General features: G+C 38.3%; 1 protein-coding gene across 3 annotated transcripts in view; it reads right to left on the reverse strand.

The window, feature by feature from the left end:
- The window catches only part of LOC106094012 (alpha-1,3-mannosyl-glycoprotein 4-beta-N-acetylglucosaminyltransferase A), a 73,490-nt gene that overhangs the window by 9,596 nt on the left and 42,562 nt on the right, over window positions 1–21,332 (reverse strand). The window contains exon 1 of one of the 3 annotated variants that reach the window (XM_013261190.2): window positions 10,814–11,183. The exons of 1 other annotated variant lie outside the window; for it this stretch is intronic. The gene's annotated coding sequence lies outside the window, so the exon portion shown is untranslated. Of the gene's footprint in view, window positions 1–10,623; window positions 11,184–21,332 lie in introns of those variants that run through there. One more of the 3 variants, XM_013261189.2, reaches the window with a different exon arrangement.

The raw sequence follows: 21,332 nt of genomic DNA on the forward strand, positions 1-21,332 counted from the left end.
TAGTGAACCCTGCTTTAACCCAACATGATAACCTAGTGAGAGAGAAAATGCAGCAGAAGTAAGATTCCCCAGATCATAATTAAGGCACTAGAAGTGTGTGGTTAGTCGGAGACTGAAACACCTTGTCTCCAGCTCCTGCCCCAACGCAAGTCCACAACTTTTTATCGTTAAGGAGATATGAATAGTTTAATTTTAAAATATCAAAATTTTGCCTTGGTTTTTTTTTCCGTGTTTTTCTAGTAACTTTGTCAATTTTTAAGCTACTCTCATAGAAAAAAGTTAGCTGAAAATAGCAAACACTGTCTGCTGAATATTAGCAGTTAATTCTGCTGCTATGGTAGCAGTAGTTATACTTTTATAGCAGTAGTACTGCATTTTCAGAGCAGCAGGCCTACTGTTGAAAAGTCTGTTGTTTGCTAAAAATGACTGCTGCCTAATTATGAAGGGGATGTTAGAAGAAACAAGTAAAAGCGTGCTAAGTTCGGCCGGGCCGAATCTTATATACCCTCCACCATGGATCGCATTTGTCGAGTTCTTTTCCCGGCATCTTTTCTTTGGCAAAAAAGATATAATATGGTCCGGTTTGGACCACATCACGCAGAACTGTGTAAAATGGCAGCCAATTCGAATAAGAATTGCACCCTTTGGGGCTCAAGAAAATAGAGAGATCGATTTATATGGGAACTGTATCGGGCTATAGACCGATTCAGATCATAATAAACACGTATGTTGATGATCATGAAAGGATTCGTAGTACAAAATTTCAGGCAAATCGGATAATAATTGCGACCTCTAGAGGCTCAAGAAATCAAGATCCCAGATCGGTTTATATGGCAGCTATATCAGGTTATGAACCGATTTGAACCTTATTTGACACAATTGTTGAAAGTAAGAATAAAATAATTCATGAAAAATTTTTGCCAATTCGGATAGGAATTGCGCCCTCTAGAAGCTCAAGAAGTCAAGTCCCAAGATCTGTTTATATGACAGCTATATCAGGTTATAAACCGATTTGAACCACACTTGGCACAGTTGTTGGATATTATAACAAAACACGTCGTGCAAAATTTCATTCCAATCGGATAAGAATTGCGCACTCTAGAGGCTCAAGAAGTCAAGACCCAAGATCGGTTTATATGACAGCTATATCAGGTTATGGACCGATTTGAACCATACTTCGCACAGTTGTTGGATATCATAACAAAACAAGTCGTGCAAAATTTCATTCCAATCGGATAAGAATTGCGCACTCTAGAGGCTCAAGAAGTCAAGACCCAAGATCGGTTTATATGGCAGCTATATCAGGTTATGGACCGATTTGAACCATACTTGGCACAGTTGTTGGATATCAAAACAAAACACGTCGTGCAAAATTTCATTCCAATCGGATTAGAATTGCGCACTCTAGAGGCTCAAGAAGTCAAGACCCAAGATCGGTTTATATGCCAGCTATATCAAAACATGGACCGATATGGCCCATTTTACGACCTACACTAATAAGAAGTATTTGTGCAAAATTTCAAGCGGCTATCTTTACTCCTTCGGAAGTTAGCGTGCTTTCGACAGACAGACGGACGAACGTACGGACGGACGGACAGACGGACGCACATGGCTAGATCGACATAAAATGTCGCGACGATCAAGAATATATATACTTTATGGGGTCTCAGACGAATATTTCGGGTAGTTACAAACAGAATGACGAAATTAGTATACCCCCCATCTTATGGTGGAGGGTATAAAAATAGAACACATATGCAAATGTGTGTCTCAGTGGATGTTTATATTCACCACTAAATGAATACTTTCCATAACCTTCTTTCTTTAAATTTAGATACAAAAGGCCATGCCAGTCATGTGCACATTAGTAGAGCTATAACTAAAACTGCGAGCTAGCTCAGCCACATTTCGAAATGTATACCAGTGGATGTACCAGGTAGCTTCTTTACAGTAATATTCCACACACTAAAACCATCTCTTCCAAAAAAATTTCTAACAAAAAAAATCTAAAACCTAAAGTAATGAAGACAAGTAACAAAATTTTGTTTCGGCAGACTTGTATACTCAAAGCATAAGATTTTGTTAATTGAAATAGCAGTAAAAAATGTTTGCTAATACAGCAGCCCTATGTTTGCTGAAACAGCAGTAATGTCTGCTTTCCCATTTTCAGCAGGCGAAAACTGCTGTTTTAGCAAACATTTTTGGTGTTTTGAATAACAAATTTGGTTGAGTGTATTTGTATTTTATTATCATAAAACCCATACAAAAGACAATGTCTTATATAGAGCATAGGTTGGTAAATTGATAAATACAACGAGTTCAGCAAGTTTTGATTTAAATAGAACAATGCAAATGCAAATTTTGCCCATGAACATTCCACAAAGGAACAGGGGCAAACTTCTCACATATCAATGAGTGCAGTCCGATTCAAGTTTAAGCTCAATGATAAGAGGCCTCCTTTTTAAAGCCGAGTCCGAATGGCGAGCCGCAGTGCGACACCTCTTTGGAGAGAAGTTTTACATGGCATAGTACCTCACAAATGTCGCCAGCATTAGGTGGAGAAAACCACCGCTTAAAATTTTTTCTGATGGTCTCGCCAGGGTTCGAACCCAGGCGTTCAGCGTCGTAGGCGGACATGCTAACCTCTGCGCTACGGTTAATTGGTAAAAAATATTTAACAATTTAAGCAAAGTTACTGATGCAATATATTGGGTTGCCCAAAAAGTAATTGCGGATTTTTGAAAAGAAAGTAAATGCATTTTTTACTTTAAACAAATATACTTTTTTACACTTTTTTTCTAAGGCAAGCTAAAAGTAACAGCTGATAACTGACAGAAGAAAGAATGCAATTACAGAGTCACAAGCTGTGAAAAAATTTGTCAACGCCGACTATATGAAAAATCCGCAATTACTTTTTGGGCAACCCAATATAAAGAAATAAAAAAAGGCTAAAAAATTTTTTAAAAAGCAGAAAAAGAAACTTAAAATGAAATTTTACAATTTAATCAAAGTTACTGTTAAAATAAATAAATAAAAAGTTAGAAAAAAGACAAAACCAATAATTTATCAAAATGATTGTAAATCAAAGATTTGAACTGTCGTTCATTACTTATAATTTGAATAGTATTGGGAAGATTATTCCAGAGACGTATAGCATTAACAAAGAACTGTTCTTCAGATAAGCGATATTGATGACGTATATGCATTACTTGTTTACCTCTTGTAGAGTTGGCAAAACGCTATACAGAAGCCAGAAATGAGGGTTCATTGGTATAAATAATCTTGTGGATCATTTGCAACGAGCGTATCTTAGTCAAATGAGACATCATATACTTGTCTGGAAAAGTCAGAATCTTTCCTACGCAAACCAAAAATATATCTAACGACATCGTTAAAGGCTACGTGCAATTTATTCCTGTGAGTTACATCACAACCGTAAAAAAACTCGCAAGGGTATAATACTTTCGGCAGAATAAATGTCCTAGCCAAAAGCATTCTTATGGACAAAGGGGTGTACTGTCGACTCATATATAAGTTTCATAAAACGCTATAGGTCCTGCCCACCGTCGTACTGACATGATTCTTCCATGAAACTTTATCATCAAACTCCAACCCAAGGTTTCTTGCAGATGAAACAATCTCAATTGGGGTTCGAGTAATTGCCACATCAAGATTGGGCGGCATTGTTACCCGATTCCTACCAATTACAATTAGTCCGTAGGCGTTTGTCCATGTGTCCGTAGGCGTTTGCCCATTAAGGCGAAGTACGCCATCGATCAGTCTCTCCGGCGAAGAGCTCACATACAGCTGTATGTCGTCGGCATTCATGTGAATACCACAGTTCCGCAACTGTCCAGGAAGGTCATTGCTATGTAAGGAAAAAAGGAGTGGACTCAATAGAACACCTCTTGAGACTGGAAGGTAACTAGAACACCGGTTATCAACACATACCGATTGGCTTCTATTCGAAATATGGGAAAATATAAGATTCGTTGTTCTTTCAGTTCAAGGCAAAGTATATTGGGATCCACGGAGTCGAGTGCCCTCGAATGATCTAAAAGAACAAGAAAGGTACCTTTATCGCTGTCTATATCAATCCTTACATCTTCAACTATTTTCAAAAGTGCAGTAGTGCAACTTTGGCCGGAAACCAGATTGAAAATCTGTCAGCAGCAAATTATTCGCAATATATCCTGATATTTTCCGGTTGACTAGAGTCTCAAATATCTTAGAGATGTATGGAAGTATTGCTATTGGCCTAAATTCCTGGTTATTCTTTGGTATTGGGACTATCCTTGCCCGTTTCCAAGACTGTGGATAGCAACTCCTTAAAATAATATTGTTAAAAAAAAGCACATATACGGAAGAATAAAGGGTAGAATTATCCTAAAAAAATCTCGGGTCAATACCATCAGAACCAATGGCATTAGACTTTATCGATTCTACAGCGCTAACGATATCGCTTTATTCAAAAAGCTCAAGATCAAAACGTAAATCTGGTGAGGTGTTGCTACTACTATGGTTTACGTTACTAAATTTACTGTCGTAGAAATTTACGTTTGGCTCAGAAAACGATATGTTCAAGAATCTCCTATTAATCTCATCCAAATCAACATGACTACCAATTGATGCATTATCCTATTCATCTTTCTATTACAATTGGCTTAATATGTCTCCAAGTATCTTTCGTGTTCAATGCCTCTTGAAATGCACGACTAAAATAAGCTTTTTTCTTCGTCTTTATACAAGAAGTGGTCTGATTCCTCGCACGCTTGTAATCATTCAGGTGTTCTAAAACGCTTCCCTCGAGAGTACGTATAATCTCTATTACGTATTAATACTTTAATATTATTATCAAACCACTAATTCCCATTCGTAAAAACAGTTCGGGTCTTCATCGGAACACATTTGTCGAAAATCTGACTCACATTACGTTGAAGAAATCCAGTCTGTTCATCCAAGCAAGACATACCCTAAAGCTTCTGCCACTCAACGGTGGCAATTTCACAAAGTAGTGAGTTATTATCAATCTTTCTATAGTCTCTGAACCTATATGATATACTCGTTTATTCCATAGGAACGCCATAAGTCAAGAAACATAAATCATGTTATGAAAATAGGGGTGCCGACAATTGATCATAAAACTTCTCATCAGACTTGGAACTTACGAAGAACAAGTCAATAAGAGTCTCAGTTGCCGTTGTATAGTGTGTGGCAATATTGGAATTAACAACATGCTACCCTATTGATTGCATGCTCTCCGTCAAATGTGTCTCTTCAAGCACATTTCTATTATCTCATTATAATTACAGTTTATATCCTCAAGTCTCTTCACAAAGTCGTCATATTTCACTCTCTTATTAGGACGGTATACAACCCCAACCAGAACTTTTCTACACAAAACAGTGCAATTCGGCAAAAATATATTCAACTTTGTCTGTTGAACCAGATGAAGCAATGGGTCTGAAATCTATGTCATGTCTTATATAGATAGCAACTCAACCACCTCTGCCATCCCGATCGGATCTTAAAAACCTGTAACCATTCCCATAATGTGGTTGAAACCATGTCTCAGAGACCGCAATAACGTCAACATTTCTCAAATATATAGCGATACTCATCAACTTTGTTCTTAAAGCTCTGAGCATTGATGTGCACAATTTTCAGTCCTGGCCGGAAATTGCACACAAATTATGCCGGTATATATACGCTGCGGTCAAAATAATATATATATATATGAAATTTTTACAACTGGAGTATATTAAATATATTACAATGAAATATGACCAATAGTAAACTGTTCAGAGTGAACATAGGGCATCAACAAACTCTCTCCATCGAGCTCTATCGTTGGCCTAAGCCTTGGCTTGATTCCACGATATATGGGTTGATTCCAACTCTCTTTTCGCACAGTGGATCCATGTGTTTTCGGCGTCTCCTAGCTCGCTGTCCTTGCGGGTTCTAGTGTAGGACATTTCTCGCTATATCATCGCGCGGTCGACGTACGATATGACCCAACCAAGTAAATTTTCTCCTCCGGATTTCTACATCGACAGGGGAAGTGTTTGTTTTTATTAGAAATCCTTCATTTGAAATACGGTTTGGCCAGAAAATTCGAAGTATTTGTCGTAGGGAGCGCATCGATGAACTTAATTCAATTTTTTGCGATGGAGCTCCATCAAGGACCAGTGTTTATCGATGGTATGGTGAATTCAACCGAGGTTGTAGTTGACTTCATGACGAATTTCGTGAAGGTCGTTCAATATCAGTTGTTGTTCCAAAAACCATTCGTCATGTGACCTATCGTGCGATTGAGATAACCTTAGGCTTTAGTGGGACCAGCATATGTTCAATATTGCATGAGCCGTCCAGAAAATTTGTTCGCGTTAAATCCCACTTAATATGTCAATCGCTCAAAAATAGGCTCGCGTCAATTGGTCGAAAGAAATGCTCCAAAAATACGATCGCGGTGCTTCGAAACATCGCAACAGATGATGAATCGTGGATTTACGCGATATTCAGTCCTGGCCGCGATTTTAGTTAAACTTGATTTTGCCCGTAGCAGAGCGTTGCGTAGACGTTTCCGGCGTTTTATTTCCTCTAAAGTTTCGTCGCTTATTCATGATTTTTAGGATAGTCGAGCAATGCCTATGATAGAGGTGGCCGTTTCCTTAAATGCTGCTGTTATGTCGATCCATGTATGGATGTTATTCTGCAACTTCTGCGTTGATGTTTTCTTGTATTCGTGCGCTGTTTGGGGGTCTTCTAGGTTTAAGATGTTGAACTTTGTGATTTTTGTTGGAGTTCCTTTCACTACGGCTGGGCGTAGACGTAGAGTGGCCACTAAGAGCATGTGGTCACTATCGATGTCAGCTCAGCACCTAGTTAGTTTTCACATCCATCAGCGAATCCAGATGGAGTTTGCTGGTATGTACGTGGTTGATTTGATTACGGGTGTTTCCATCTGGTTCTGAGAGAGTTATGACGTCCAATGTTCCTATCATAAACCGTGTTCTGAATCCATAGGTCGCCATCGGGGGATTGTCAGTTCCATTATTTCTGCTTGATGTTTCTTAATCGTAATTTTTTTTAGATGGATGGCGGATTGGTCCATCGCTTTGATACCTGGTGCTGGGGCTGCCAGCGACCCTCTAGACGGGTGTTTTCTTGATGGTGAATCTTATGAAGATTTGCGAGCGCCAACGTTGGCCATTTCCTTTGGCTCATCAGCTGGCGACCTTGTTGCACGAACCCATCGTGATCGTGCAAGCGGGACACCTCCTGCTTGTGCGAACTTGTTGGTTCGCCCCGCATATTTTATTTCTGCGGTGCCCGTCATATCGGATGAGCTTTCCCCAGTCCACCACCTGGGGAGGCTAGCATGGAACTTCGTCCGGAACGGTCAAAATAATAGCAACAATATAAATTTGTCAACACAATTGGCGATTTTATTCCATAGAACTTCCAAACCCTGTATATTTTTGCTTCAACGATTTGATTTAAGTTTTGCCAATCAGTGGATTTTGATGAGGGTTACAACATTGGGAAAAGTTCAGCTAATAGACAGGGTTGTCGAGCGTGGTTAATGTGATATTTGTATCATAGAGTCGTTTTTGCAATAAATACGATACAAATGCAACATACCAAGCCATCACACCTAATACGGTTGAAAAGTCTTCTAGCCAAAGACGAAACGCGTCCCATAGTAGTTGGTGTGTGTTGCGATCTCTGGCTTTCCTTCACCATTTGCAAAGAATAATTTGCGATCAGTCAGCTCGTCTCGAGGGAGAAACAAACAAAAATTGTGAAATTTAATAATCTTCGACCGGACCGAATCCTGGGAACCCCCCACCATGGATTCTTCTTAAAACTTATGCAAAATAAATTTAGTTGAAGGGCATTACTTTATTCTACATACCAAACTTTTGCCAAACCAGCAAAAATTAAAGCTTCTACGAACCGAATAAGAATAGTCGAGAGACCGGCTTATAAGGGAGCTATATCAGGTTATAGACTGATTTGGACCGCACATGGCACAGTTTTTGGAAGTCGTAACAGAACACCGCATGCAAAATTTCAGCTAAATCGGACAAAAATTGTAAGGCTTGTAAGCACTTCAGAAGGCAAATCGGGAGATCGGTTTATATGGGAGCATATTTGGTTATAGACCGATTTGGACCGTACTTGGCACAGCTGTTGGAAGTCATAACGGAACACAACGCGAACAAAAATTGGGGCTTGTAAGGGCTCAAGAAGTCAAATCGGGAGATCGGTTTATATGGGAGCTAACGACCTACACTGATAATAGGTTAGGTTAGGTTTAAGTGGCAGTCTACCATCAGACTCACCTAGACGTTTTCGTCCATTGTGATACCACAGGAACAGCAGAAGGAAGATGCCTTCTAGTTCCTACCGTTGAACCATCGCGATCCGCTTTCAAAGCCCAATAACTTGCGAATGTTCACATCCGCTAAATCAGACAGTTTCTCAAAGAAATGAGAACCTTAAGTGGAACTCCTTCTGACTGCTAGAGCGGGCCACACACACAGAAGGTGTTCTATAGTCTCTTCTTCTTCGATGTTTCTACAGCTTCTGCAAAAGTCGTTGCTGGCAACTTTCAGTCTGTCAGCATGTTTTTCGATTAGACAGTGACCTGTTCTGTTCTAGCGAACGTCTGTTCTAGCCAATGACAGCAAAGCAGTAGACCTCTTCAAGTCTAGATGAGGCCACATAGTTTTGGAATGCTCACAGTCTCCCCCTCCTGACCATATATCATTCGTTGCCCTTCGGGCCTGGTCCCGAAAACTTAGCTTACATGTCGCTAGAGGCATACCCATCCAGTGTCCCTGGAATATGTTGGGTAGTTCCTAGTCTCGCAAGCTCGCAAGCTCCCTGGGATATCTCTGTGGCCCGGCACCCAGAACAGGTGAATTTTGAACTGTTCAGCCATCTCGTTGAGAGATCTGCGATAGTCGAGGGCGGTTTTTGTATTAAGAAATACGTTTTCCAGGGATTCAATGACTGCCTGGCTGTCTGAGAAGATATTAATGCCAATCGTCCTAATGATATTATATCTTAGCCACTCCACCACCTCCTTAATTATAAGCATCTCTGCTTGATACACATTGCAACGGGTAACCTCTTCAATATGACCAGTTCTGGATCTTTAGAGTACACCCCAAAGCCCACCTGGTCGTCTAGTTTGGAACCATCCGTACATAGAAGTCTATGTAACTTCTGTTGCCAGGGATATCGTAGTTCCAATCGGTTCTATCAGGAATAGTGGTACAGTACGTTTTATCAAAAAGCGGCTACACTGCCAGGGATATCGGATATTGTATCAAGGATAACACAGTGTTCGTAGCCGTCACATGACCAAAGAGAAAGCTCGCTTAACCTCACGGCAGTGGTCGCTGCAGTGCATCAGATGATGTCGTCCTCAGTGCGACTTTGATGCACAAACAAAGCCATCCTTTGGATTCGGTTAGGAATTGAGCAGTAGGTGAACTTTTGAAGCGCCGTCCACCAGGCCACAACACCATATAGCATTATAGGTCTGACAACTGCAGTATATTGCCATTGCATGACACGCGGTCTAAACTCCCAACTCTTGCTAAAAGCTCTCTTGCAGGGCAAGAGTTGCCTTTCTTGCCCTTTCCAAAATGTTGGATTAGAAGTTCAATTTTCTGTCCAGCAAAACACCCAGGTATTTTGCGCTTTCTGTAAATGGAACCTTCTCTTCTCCCAAGGAGACTGGTGCCACTGTAGGCAACTTGTATCTGCTGTTGAAAACAACTACTTCTGTCTTGCATGGATTTACGCCTAGACCACTTTCGGTAGCCCATTTCGCTGTTGCACATAGAACTTCCTGAAGTATATCTCTAAGAGGAATGGGAAACTTTCCCCGAACCGAAGTTGCCACGTCATCAGCATACGCGACCACTTTTACATCTTTTTCTTCCAGAGACAATAATATACTGGCTATATGGCTATATTCCAAAGTAGAGGAGACAGTACACCTCCTTGAGGGGTTCCTTTGCTAATCCATCTTTTTAGATCCACAGATCCCTAAGTATGTTATTAACTTTCTGACGGTAGAGTTGATGCCTAGGAACTCCAACTCCTTCATGATTGACGTCGGTTTTACATTATTGAAAGCACCTTCAATGCCAAGAAATGAGACCATTGTATATTCCCTGACTGCAAGAGAACCCTCTATGTAGCCGACTAGATCGTGAAGGGCTGTTTCAGGGGATTTGCCTTTGCTGTATGCAAGCTGCTGCCGAGACAGGCGATCTTTGCCCTAAAATATGTTTCTATCAACCTCTCAAGGATCAGGTGGTAACGCATCGGCTTTTGCTGTCTTGTTGTTCTTCAGTCGGGTTATTTCGCCAAATTTGGGCAAAACGAAATATTACACCACGCAGACACAAGTATTCATATTTCAAATGAGGGTGTTAAAACCATTTAGGGCCGTTGCTTGATATTTATTAACCTCTAGGTGCCTCTAAGTAACTTTATGGTTCTAAGGACCTTTTTTCTTTTTTTTTTAATTTTTCCTATTCCACAATCCCCCCAAAGATAAAAAAAAATGAAAATTTTTAATAAATCTATTAAAATTACACATAATGTATTTAGTTGCTGGATTCAATTCGTTTCCCAGTATAGGGGTCACTTCAATTTGAGCGTATGGTCTAAAAAGCAATGAGGCATTTTATTGTTGCCTGTTTTATTGGTTCTCGTCACATTTTACATTGCCATGAATTATTTAGCCTCAAACTTAAACACATACAGACGAACGCACATATCTTACACTCTAATTGCTGCACCATTCATTAATTTGTTGTGTGTTTATTTTGTTTATCTTTGCATTTGTTTGTAATCGCGCTAAACATGCTGAAAATGTGTCATTAATTTAAGACCGCCAACCGTTTAACCAAAACAAATCCGTCATAATCTTTCAGAGTCACGCTAATAACGAACGGCCATTCATGTGCCATTAAGCTGTCTCCTTTTTTTTTTATTTGGGAAATCTACGAACGCCAAACTATTTGCGCTTTGACTAATCCACAAGGTGAAATGTTTGGATAAATGTTTGTAATAGTTGTCTCAACGATGTTTGGCTGCCGCACAAATGATTTTCACATGGTCGACGACCGGCTTATGACAAAGACTGTGTACAACTGAGTTTTAGCCCAGACTAAAAATGATGAGAATACGACGTTTCGTAGTAGTCGTCGTCGTATTCTTCATAGGTTAAAGTAATATATGACTGGGCAGCAGTGGCGTAGGATAAATATTTATTAAAGGGGAGTCGACCACCAGCCACCAAAAATCCACGTAGGGACATAGGCAACGGTTGGGCAATGTGGTACGTATTCAAACAAAAGTTATTTGGGAGCAGAGTATGAAACGAATGTCCAAATTTAGGCTAATATATAAAGTGCCGCACAATAGTATTGGCACAGTGCTGTATTGTAAACCCAAAAACCCCAAAAATCACATAAAAGAAAACAAATAAGTAAGAGCGTGCTAAGTTCGGCCGGGTCGAATCATATATACCCTCCACCATGGATCGCATTTATCGAGTTCTATCTTTAGGCAAACAAAGAATATTGCGTAAGAACTGTGATTCTATTGGAGCTATATCAAGTTATAGTCCGATTCGGACCATTAATGAATGCTGAACATTGTAGAAGTCATTGTGTAATATTTCGGTACATTCGGATAAGAATTGCGCCTTGTTGGGGCTCAAGAAGCAAAACGGGAGATAGGATTATTTGGGAGCTGTATCAAGCTATTGATCGATTCACACCATATTATGATGAAGGTCATGAGAGAAGCCGTTGTACAAAATTTCTGCCAAACTGGATGAGAATTGCGCCCTATAGAGGCTCAAGAAGTCAAGATCCCAGATCGGTTTATATGGCTGCTATATCAGGTTATGTACCGATTTGCGCCATACTTAGCACAGTTATTGGAAGTCATAACAAAACACCTCATGCAAAATTTCAACCAAATCGGTCGAGAATTGCGCGCTCTATTGGCTGAAGAAGTCAAGATCCAAGATCGGTTTATATGGCAGCTATACCAGATTATGAACCGATTTGAATCATACTTAACACAGTTGTTGGAAGTGATACTAAAGCACTGCGTGCAAAAATCGGACGAGAATTGCTCCCTCTAGAGGCTCAACAAATCAAGACCCAAGATCGGTTTATATGGCAGCTATATCGAAACATGAACCGGTTTTAACCATGCTTAGCGCAGTTGTTGGAAGTGATACCAAAGCACTGCGAGCAAAATTTCAGCCAAATCGGACGAAAATTGCTCCCTCTAGAGGCTCAACAAGTCAAGACCCAAGATTGGTTTATATGGCAGCGACATCAAAATATGGACCGATTTGGCCCAACCAACCTACACTAATAAAAAGTATTTGTGCAAAATTTCAAGCGGCTAGCTTAACTAGTAGGGTAAGTTGGACTGTTTAAATTCACATTAATTATGCATGGAGAGTTAATTACTTCTTAATTACTTCTTTATTACTTCTTAATTACTTCTTTAATGGGGTCAAATCATGTTGTTATAAAACTGTCATTGATATGGAAATTATGTAGCCCTTTTTTGTTAGGGGATCTTCATTGTACATTGATCTCTATGCTATGTCACCCTTTCTTGTTGTGGGATCCTCATCATGTTGTTATAAAACTGTCATTGATATGGAAACTATGTAGCCCTTTTTTGTTAGGGGATCCTCATTGTACATTGATCTCTATGCTATGTCACCCTTTCTTGTTGTGGGATCCTCATCATGTTGTTATAAAACTGTCATTGATATGGAAACTATGTAGCCCTTTTTTGTAAGGGGAATGGGGGATTCGAACTTGTGTAAGCTGCTATTTCGATTAGGAATTTGGGATCCTACGTTTTTAGTTCTGGGTGTTATTTTTAAGGGGGGGATGGTGTTGATTTAACTGATAAGTGGGATTGAAACTATTTGGTTCGTCAATTATTGAGTTATAAAAATTCATTGAGTGTGACCCTCACTGTATGCTATGGGTCTTGCTCATTTCTTGTGTGTTGTAAAGATGTAAACTGCAGTAAGGTAGAAAAAAGGGAATGTTTGGTTTAATTATTATCTAATAATTGTTTTCATGGGTGCCTTAGTTGGGGATTAATGTTGACTTTCACGTCCATACAGACAAGCCCGCTTCAATTGACGCATTGGAAGACAACATTGAAGCATTTATTCCTGAGATACCGGCCGAAATGTTAGAAAGAGTATGCCAAAATTGGACTAAGGGGATGGACCATTTTAGGCGCAGTCACGGTCAACATTTGCATGAAATAATCTTCAAACATTAAACTATATGGACCGTGTTATCGATTCAAATAAAGATTTCATGAATATTTCTTAATTTTATGTGTTTTTTTTTTTGTTTTTGAAAAACTTTCCTATGGCTCCTAAAAAATCACCCTTTGTATATAGATGTAACATAATTTAATTATAATTACATCAGTTTAAACATGTGAACAAAAAATTGTTCAACAATGTGAGGCCTCACAAAGTCAACAAATCATAAGTGACGATGAGGAATGTATTCCTGAGACTGATGACGAGCAAGATGATGCAAATTCTATCCAGGAAATATTTCCATGGAGATTGTTCCCAAACCATTTCGACCCAAACAGCCAGCCTATACCTGGATCGGTCGAAGACGATATGTTGCGGAAATCGGAAGAGGAGAAAGAGACCGCATTGGACCAAGAGTTAAGGAAAGTTGAAGCGGACTGGAATACAGAAATGAATCCAGTTATTTTTAGTATTTTAGAAAAGTTTTTATAAATTTCCTGTAAAAGTATATAGAATTATAAATGAAATTTAAGAGAAATTTATATATTGGGTTGCCCAAAAAGTAATTGCGGATTTTTCATATAGTCGGCGTTGACAAATTTTTTCCAGCTTGTGACTCTGTAATTGCATTCTTTCTTCTGTCAGTTATCAGCTGTTACTTTTAGCTTGCTTTAGAAAAAAAGTTAAAAAAAAGTATATTTGATTAAAGTTCATTCTAAGTTTTATTAAAAAAGCATTTACTTTATTTTAAAAAATCCGCAATTACTGGCTGACCCGGGCCCGCTCCGCTGCTCCCTCTTTTACTTTATATGAAGCAAAAGTTTCCTTGGTATGATTATTTTCGACAATTAAAGAGCTTTTAGTGAAATACCATATGATCTTTATTGGTCTACGAATTTAAGTTTAGATGTATGGTGTACTCCATTCTTAAAATACTTTATTTCAACCCGATATTCCGACGATATCTGATTAAGGGGTGGTTTTCGGGGGTTAGGTGGTCCCCCAGTTACTTGGCCCTGCAAAAATATCAGCATCGTGCTCTCCTTTCAAATACCATTTATTTAAACCCCATATTGCAATTGGTTTAGGGGAGTTTAAACGATGAGGCGTCCCTCAAACACATGGCCCCAAAATTGGTTATTAAATTCGTTTTCTAATCTCAAATACCTTTCATTTGAGCCACATATTGGCATGGTCGAAAAATGTTTACCCTTTAGGGGGTATTTTGGAGAAGGGGTCATGCCTAAAATACATGGCCCTACATTTGAATATCAAATTCGTATTCTTCTCCCAAATACCTTTATTTGAGCCCTATATTGCGATGGTCAGTACAAAAATTGCTGTTTGTGGGTTTTTTTGGGAAAGGGGTATCCCCAAGAAAACTGGTCCCGAAAGTGGATATAAATTTTTGCTTTACCCCCCAATACCTTTTATTTAAGCTCCACATTGACATGGCCAGTAAATATGCCCGATTTTGGGATGTTTTGGGGATTGGTGTGGTCCCTCAAACCCTAAGCCCGGAAAATATATCTGCAACGTGCTCTATTCTCATATATCTATATATCATTTGTTTGAACCCTATATTACCATTGGCCTCAAAATTAGATATCAAATTCGTTTTCTAACCTCATTTAAACTCCTTATTGCAAAAGTCAGCAAATAAGTCCAGTTTGGGGCATTGGCCCCAAAAACTATAAATATTTAGTTCCATTTTCTTTAAGACCCAAATTGTCTTGGTGAGCAAATACGTCTTATTTGGAGGTTGTTATGGTGGGGGGACGTCCCCTCTAATGTTGATGATACGTGGTCTACTCCCAAATATCTTTAGTTTGAGTCCCATATTTCCATAGTCGGTAAACTTGACCGGCTTGGGGGTCTTTTGCGGGATGGGCGGCCACTCAGTGAGTTGGCCTTGAAAATATATATCGGATTCTTGTTCTACACTAAAAACCGTCTTATTTGGGCCTCATATTACAATAGTCAGCAAATACTTCCTATTTGGGTGGTGTTGTGGGGGTGGAGTGGTCCCATAGACATTTTTCCCGAAAATTGATATCAGATTCGTGCTATACTCCCCAAAGACCTTTCATTTGAGCCCCATATTGCTATGGTCGTAAATTAATCCCCTTTGTGGGATGTTTTTGGTGAGAGGCGGCCCCCCAAACACTTGGTCCCATATTTGAATATCAGATTCGAATTCTAGACTCAAATACCTTGATTTTAAGCCCCAATATTCCCATGGTAAGTAAATAAATCCTGTTTGGGGGTGTTTTGGGGAAGGGGTGGATCCCCCGAAACGTGGTCCCACATTTGAATATTAGATTAGTATTCTACTCGCAAATACCTTTCATTTGAGTCCCATAATGCCATGGTCGGTAAATATTTCCGTTGGAGTGGTCTCCCTAACACATGGTCCGACAATTGGATATTTGATTTCTTATCCTAAATACCTTTCATTTGAGTCCCATATTGTCGTGATTCGTCTAAATATATGTTTAGTAGGTTTTAGGAATCGCTTAAATCGCGCCACCCATCTCCGAGATGTGGCGTTTCTGAAAATTAGAGTAAGGGGGAGGGTCCGTCCCGCCTTCAGATATCAAAAAATGTATTACCCTATTTTCACCACGGGATCATTATGCACAATCTGTGAAAATTTCAAAAAAATCGGTTCAGCCGTTTCTGAGTCTATAAGGAACACACAAACAAACATGTCCATGTTAATTTGTGTACAAACTACAGGGCACAGTTTTCATCCGATCGTCTTCAAATTTTGTACAGGCATGTCTTTCGGCCTAGAGACGAAGTCTATTGAAATTGGAAAAATTGGTGCAGATCCGGATATAGCTCCCATACATATGTTCGTCCGATTTGGAGTAATAATGCAATAAAATGGTCATTTGTCAACCGATTCTCTCGAAATTTGGGAGGAAGGATTTTTTTACGACTGTCGACATTACTGGTGAATGGAATGATGGAAATCGGTTTAGATTTAGATATAGGTCTCATATATACATATCGCCCGATTTTCACTCCTAGAGCCACTCCAAGCGCATTTATTGACCAATCTTGCCAAAATATTGCACAACGCTTTCCTCAATGACTACCACAATATACATTGAATTTAGGTCAAAATCGGTTCAGATTTAGATATAGCTCCCATATATATGTTCCTCCGATTTGCAGTAATATTGCAATAAAATGGTCTTTTGTTTACCGATTTTCTCAAAATTCGGCAGGAGGGATTTTCTCTTGACTCCCAATATTAATACTGGTGTATTTCATGGAAATCGATTCAGATTTGGATATAGCTCATATATATATATATATCGCCCGATTTTAACTTCTAGAGTCACTGTAAACGCATTTATTGTTACATCTTGCCCAAATTTTGCAAAACGCTTTCTTCGACGACTGCCACAGTTTCTGAGGAGTTTGCTCGAAATCGGTTCAGATTAGATATAGCTCTCATATATATGTACGTCCGATTTTGAGAAATATTGCAAAAAAAGTGATCATTTGTGTTCCAATTCTGTCGAAATTTTGCAGGAAGGATTTTCTTACGACTTTTGATACTGCTGATGCATTTGAAAGAAATAGGCACAGATTCAGATATAGCTGTCATATATGTATATCGCCAGATTTTCATCCTAAGAGCCACTACAAACGCATTGCTTGACAAATCTTGCCAAAATTTTGCACAGCGCTTTCCTCGACGACTACTACATCATTTGATAAGTTTGCTCGAAAACAGTTCAGAATTAGATATAGCTCCCATATATCAGATTTTGGGTACTTTGCCATAATGTTGCCATTTGCCAACAGTAGTTTTTACATTTTAAACATATTTGCTCGCCGAGGTCCATCAAAATTGGTTCATAATTGGATATAGGTCCCACATTGTACTTATAGTGTACGTGTAGGGTATTATACAGTCGGCACCGCCCGACTTTTGCCCCTCCTTACTGGTTATATATAAGATAAAACAAAAAAAAAATTAAAAACTATGGGGTTTTTTTATTTTTGGAAGGGCGGGAGTTTTACGTAGTTTGGGATTGATTTTGGTTTGTTTTTTTTTTTTCCACTTAGAGATTTTATTGGTCAGCCACAAACATGTTGGAAGGTATTTAGATTGTATTGATAAACTAGTCGTGATACTTATGTTCATTGATGTTGTAAAGGTGTTGGAATGCTAAGGAGTTTGGATAGAAAAATAAAAGGTTTAAAAAAATTCGAAGAACTCTTATCTAGTAGAAATGTAAGAGAAATGGATTCCAATTTTGAAATTTAACCAAAAATATTCGATTTTAGTTCCATCTAACTCGCCATTGAACAAACATAGAATTGTTTTTATTCCGCCGAAGTACCCTTATTCAAAATTTTCGAATTGAATTTTTTCCTTCAAAATATATACATTTTAAAAAAATTCCAAGTGAATTTCTACCGCGCCAAAGTACCATCGTTTAAATTTTTTTTTTGTGATTTTTGCCTAATTTCCAATGTGCGTTTATTTAAATACGCTAGACAAAAATTCGGTGCAGTGGTAAACAAAGCAAAAAAAAAAAAAACAACCAAAAGAAAACATTTTAAATATAATAACAAAAATGGTTTCATACACTTGCGAAATTTGCCACGAAAATTTCGTATCCGTTTTGAATTTAAAAATTTGCGTTAAAGAAGCACATAGTCAGTGTATTATGTGTGTCGTTGTGCAACTAAGTAGGCATGCGCTTAATTTACACATGCTAGTCGCGCACAATAAAGAAAAAAAGATAAATATGGTGGTGGAAAATCCAAACTAAAGTTAGTGCGGAAATAACAAAACAGTGGAAAATCCAAAGAAAATATGCAGAAAGAAGAAAAACAATGGAAACAAGCACAGGCCCAACACCATTTTGTTAATATGCATTCAACGTCTGTCGCTTCTCAACATCATCAACAACAACAACAACAACATCAACATCATCATCAACAACATCATCATCAACAACATCATCAACAACAACATCATCAACAACAACAACATCAACATCATCATCAACATCATCATCAACAACATCATCATCAACAACATCATCAACAACAACATCATCAACAACAACAACACCATTTTGTTAATATGCATTCAACGTCTGACGCTTCTCAACATCATCAACATCATCATCAACAACATCATCATCAACAACATCATCAACAACAACATCATCAACAACAACAACATCAACAACAACAACATCAAGTTCAAGAACAGTTGTTGTTGTTGATGTTGTTGATGATGATGTTGATGTTGTTGTTGTTGATGATGTTGTTGTTGATGATGTTGTTGATGATGATGTTGTTGATGATGATGTTGATGTTGTTGTTGTTGTTGTTGATGATGTTGAGAAGCGTCAGACGTTGAATGCATATTAACAAAATGGTGTTGGGCCTGTGCTTGTTTCCATTGTTTTTCTTCTTTCTGCATATTTTCTTTGGATTTTCCACTGTTTTGTTATTTCCGCACTAACTTTAGTTTGGATTTTCCACCACCATATTTATCTTTTTTTCTTTATTGTGCGCGACTAGCATGTGTAAATTAAGCGCATGCCTACTTAGTTGCACAACGACACACATAATACACTGACTATGTGCTTCTTTAACGCAAATTTTTAAATTCAAAACGGATACGAAATTTTCGTGGCAAATTTCGCAAGTGTATGAAACCATTTTTGTTATTATATTTAAAATGTTTTCTTTTGGTTGTTTTTTTTTTTTTTGCTTTGTTTACCACTGCACCGAATTTTTGTCTAGCGTATTTAAATAAACGCACATTGGAAATTAGGCAAAAATCACAAAAAAAAAATTTAAACGATGGTACTTTGGCGCGGTAGAAATTCACTTGGAATTTTTTTAAAATGTATATATTTTGAAGGAAAAAATTCAATTCGAAAATTTTGAATAAGGGTACTTCGGCGGAATAAAAACAATTCTATGTTTGTTCAATGGCGAGTTAGATGGAACTAAAATCGAATATTTTTGGTTAAATTTCAAAATTGGAATCCATTTCTCTTACATTTCTACTAGATAAGAGTTCTTCGAATTTTTTTAAACCTTTTATTTTTCTATCCAAACTCCTTAGCATTCCAACACCTTTACAACATCAATGAACATAAGTATCACGACTAGTTTATCAATACAATCTAAATACCTTCCAACATGTTTGTGGCTGACCAATAAAATCTCTAAGTGGAAAAAAAAAAAACAAACCAAAATCAATCCCAAACTACGTAAAACTCCCGCCCTTCCAAAAATAAAAAAACCCCATAGTTTTTAATTTTTTTTTTGTTTTATCTTATATATAACCAGTAAGGAGGGGCAAAAGTCGGGCGGTGCCGACTGTATAATACCCTACACGTACACTATAAGTACAATGTGGGACCTATATCCAATTATGAACCAATTTTGATGGACCTCGGCGAGCAAATATGTTTAAAATGTAAAAACTACTGTTGGCAAATGGCAACATTATGGCAAAGTACCCAAAATCTGATATATGGGAGCTATATCTAATTCTGAACTGTTTTCGAGCAAACTTATCAAATGATGTAGTAGTCGTCGAGGAAAGCGCTGTGCAAAATTTTGGCAAGATTTGTCAAGCAATGCGTTTGTAGTGGCTCTTAGGATGAAAATCTGGCGATATACATATATGACAGCTATATCTGAATCTGTGCCTATTTCTTTCAAATGCATCAGCAGTATCAAAAGTCGTAAGAAAATCCTTCCTGCAAAATTTCGACAGAATTGGAACACAAATGATCACTTTTTTTGCAATATTTCTCAAAATCGGACGTACATATATATGAGAGCTATATCTAATCTGAACCGATTTCGAGCAAACTCCTCAGAAACTGTGGCAGTCGTCGAAGAAAGCGTTTTGCAAAATTTGGGCAAGATGTAACAATAAATGCGTTTACAGTGACTCTAGAAGTTAAAATCGGGCGATATATATATATATATGAGCTATATCCAAATCTGAATCGATTTCCATGAAATACACCAGTATTAATATTGGGAGTCAAGAGAAAATCCCTCCTGCCGAATTTTGAGAAAATCGGTAAACAAAAGACCATTTTATTGCAATATTACTGCAAATCGGAGGAACATATATATGGGAGCTATATCTAAATCTGAACCGATTTTGACCTAAATTCAATGTATATTGTGGTAGTCATTGAGGAAAGCGTTGTGCAATATTTTGGCAAGATTGGTCAATAAATGCGCTTGGAGTGGCTCTAGGAGTGAAAATCGGGCGATATGTATATATGAGACCTATATCTAAATCTAAACCGATTTCCATCATTCCATTCACCAGTAATGTCGACAGTCGTAAAAAAATCCTTCCTCCCAAATTTCGAGAGAATCGGTTGACAAATGACCATTTTATTGCATTATTACTCCAAATCGGACGAACATATGTATGGGAGCTATATCCGGATCTGCACCAATTTTTCCAATTTCAATAGACTTCGTCTCTAGGCCGAAAGACATGCCTGTACAAAATTTGAAGACGATCGGATGAAAACTGTGCCCTGTAGTTTGTACACAAATTAACATGGACATGTTTGTTTGTGTGTTCCTTATAGACTCAGAAACGGCTGAACCGATTTTTTTGAAATTTTCACAGATTGTGCATAATGATCCCGTGGTGAAAATAGGGTAATACATTTTTTGATATCTGAAGGCGGGACGGACCCTCCCCCTTACTCTAATTTTCAGAAACGCCACATCTCGGAGATGGGTGGCGCGATTTAAGCGATTCCTAAAACCTACTAAACATATATTTAGACGAATCACGACAATATGGGACTCAAATGAAAGGTATTTAGGATAAGAAATCAAATATCCAATTGTCGGACCATGTGTTAGGGAGACCACTCCAACGGAAATATTTACCGACCATGGCATTATGGGACTCAAATGAAAGGTATTTGCGAGTAGAATA

This window comes from Stomoxys calcitrans, chromosome 1 (genome assembly GCF_963082655.1).
Source record: "Stomoxys calcitrans chromosome 1, idStoCalc2.1, whole genome shotgun sequence".
Classification (NCBI taxonomy): Eukaryota; Metazoa; Arthropoda; class Insecta; order Diptera; family Muscidae; genus Stomoxys; species Stomoxys calcitrans.